Source organism: Megascapheus bottae, chromosome 24 (assembly GCF_031878675.1).
Source record: "Megascapheus bottae isolate mThoBot1 chromosome 24, mThoBot2.hap1, whole genome shotgun sequence".
Taxonomy (NCBI): domain Eukaryota; kingdom Metazoa; phylum Chordata; class Mammalia; order Rodentia; family Geomyidae; genus Megascapheus; species Megascapheus bottae.
The window spans coordinates 15,586,160-15,588,958 of record NC_143532.1 but is presented as its reverse complement, the minus strand read 5'-3'; the positions used below and the strand labels follow the sequence as shown (position 1 = coordinate 15,588,958).

Below are 2,799 nucleotides of genomic sequence, written 5' to 3'. Positions count from 1 at the left end.
GTCTAAAGGTATCTTACTGCCTTCTCCAGCACAACACTGACAGCAGACATAATTCATTCAAACTTCTTGTAGCACTCTCTCATGATTTGTGGGACAGTTGGTCATAAAGTTCCTGACATTTCTTTTATTAGATTTAATATAAATTACTCACTGAAGATTACACTCAGATGCAAAAGTGTAAGCATATTTTGGTCAAGATACCCATTTATCCTTTTTTCTTTTCATTCTAGTATTTACTATATAACTTATTTCTGCCTGCTCAGGAGAATATTGCTCAAGAATTATTGTTATCATGCCCTGTAATTATGCATACCTTGAAGACAAAAATGAAATCAACATCATCTTAAGAGGAAATGAACGAAAGCATTAATATGTATTGGTAACTGTGCTGAAAATTAGATCAGTCAGGGCTCCTACTCCATAAAAGACAACACTCCATCGCTTAATCCATTACCCATTGGGCTTTAATTAATCCCTAGCATATTTCAAGAGCATCTTTTTCCACTTTCTTGTATCAGTAAATTAACAGTATTGCTAGTTCTATATTTTAAAGTCTCCATTTCCAAAATATGTGTTGCCTGGTATTTAAGACCCTGGGTTATAAAAATTTAAACAAAATTTCTTACTTTGATTTCTGAAATCTTATTTACAATTTTTTTGTCAAATGAGTGTACATTTGGGCATGTAATCTATCTGCTCAGCAGTTCTATAAGAATGCAACTTAAGGTTGATGATAGTCTTTTATCATAGGGTTTTGTGAGAAGACTTGACACCTACAAAATGCTAAGCAAATCATAGGACATAGTAACATCTCACCAAATGAAAGCTACTCTTTTCATAAATATGTAATCACCTCTTTGCATATTTATTTTCACCCCAAAGAGGTAGGAATTTTTTATTCTAATTTTATCAGTTAGTTAAAATGTCTGCTGCTTTGCAGAAAATGTCTATGTATGCACCTATACCCATACCAACTTAATGATTTAATATTAAACCTAAGAAAAGGCAGAAGGGGCCAGGAGTGCTTGCACAACATGCACGAAGACCCTGGTTTGATTCCTCAGTACCACATACATAGAAAAGAAAGCTGGAAGTGGTGCTGTGGTAGAGCTCAAGTGGGAGTGCTCTATCTTTGAGAAAGCCCAAGGACAGGGCTCAGGATCTAAATTTAAGCCCCAGGACTGGCCAAAAAAAAAAGGCAGAAAGAGAAAACATTGCCCTGTTTTTAATAAAATTTAAAATTACAGAAGTATCTAGAAAAACTAAGAGAATAGAAAGCTTATTTTGCGCAGAGGCCAAGCTAATCTTCTCTGTGTTGTTCCAATTTGAGTATATGTGCTGCTGCTGTGCCTTGGTTATCTCATAAGGTTACAGTATTTTACCTTGTTATCTGATAGATTGTATATATGCTTATTTGCCTATTTGAAATATAATAGGAAGGGGGGAAAACATGATGAGGGGCGGGGGTGGGAGGAGGGAAATGGGAACCAAGACATGAGAAAGGGTATGAATGTTTGTGAAGTAATGCACCATCTATCTGGTGAATATAATGTAACCTTTCTATTAATTACAGTAAAAAATATATGAAAAAAGAAAGCTTATTTTGCTTTTTGTTATGAAATGAGTGTTCCTTTTGTTGAGTACTTTATACTGCTATAAATACATGATAGAATATAAAGAACGGTGACATATTTTGATAGTTTGGGGGTAACTTGGACATTTGAAATTCACTTTCAGAAATGCTGGCTGAGAATCCTATGGTTTTAATCCACTCTTTTCTTGCTCATCCAAACCTACCATGTGCCATGTCCTCTATATATGTATCATTCCTCCCTTTGTCATTCCATTTCAAGATCTCAGTGTACTATTATAGTTCATATAGCAGAGCCCTTTGGCACCTGACCTTGGCTCTAATTCCTCATGAACCATTTATGTACTGACTATATTATTTATTCTCTCTCCTACTTTCTTATTTCATATCGATAACCTGTCTCTGTTTGTTCATTTGTAATGAACAAATGACTTAGCATACATAATGTTATTTAAAAGGGAATAGCCATATAGACAATGATGAATATTAGCTATGAAGATGTCCTACTTTGAGACTGGGAGTGGACGTTCACTCTCCTCATCCAACTATTTCAAAGTGATATTGGGAGTTCTGTTCTAATTCTTATTCTGCATGAACTGTCAACTGTTTATTCACGTTTTCCTAAATCTAATTAACACTACCTTGGTTTTAATTGGGATTATATTAAATCCAAATATCAATTTGTGAAGAATCATCTTTTTATTACTATTAATTACCTTTCAGAATATAAAATGGAATATGCCAGAATTAGAGAAGAATATTAAGTATCCTCAATAAATCATAAAGAATATGCGTTATAATATAACATTTTAATCTTACTCAGATTTATATTACTGAGGTAGTAGAGGAATAAATTTTCCAAACAAGTTTTGAACAACGTGGGTTTAGCTCAGTTATATTTAGCATGTACAAGGCTCTGAATTCAATCTCTGAGACATCCTATGATTAAACACATATAAACAAATAAAAATCAGAGTATTACTATATGACATGAAAGAGTTTTACCTTACCTAATAAAATTGACTTTTCTTTGCTGAACATGTTGCTTAGTTTTAACATATGCAAAGGTTTACTTGGTAAAATATTGAAGTTTATCCCTACTACCACACTAAAACCACCAACATCCCCCCTCAAAAACAAACAAACAAACGGGTTTATATTGTTCCAACTGCCACATTTGCTGGAAATGCCTAGTATATTTTCTTTCA

The 2,799-nt window shown here is 33.6% G+C and overlaps 1 non-coding gene across 1 annotated transcript; it reads right to left on the bottom strand.

The window, feature by feature from the left end:
- Positions 1–1,247: 1,247 nt before the first annotated feature.
- Positions 1,248–1,350, bottom strand: LOC150047043 (U6 spliceosomal RNA). The gene has a single exon (XR_016539577.1). It is a non-coding gene; the product is annotated as a U6 spliceosomal RNA (small nuclear RNA).
- Positions 1,351–2,799: the final 1,449 nt, after the last annotated feature.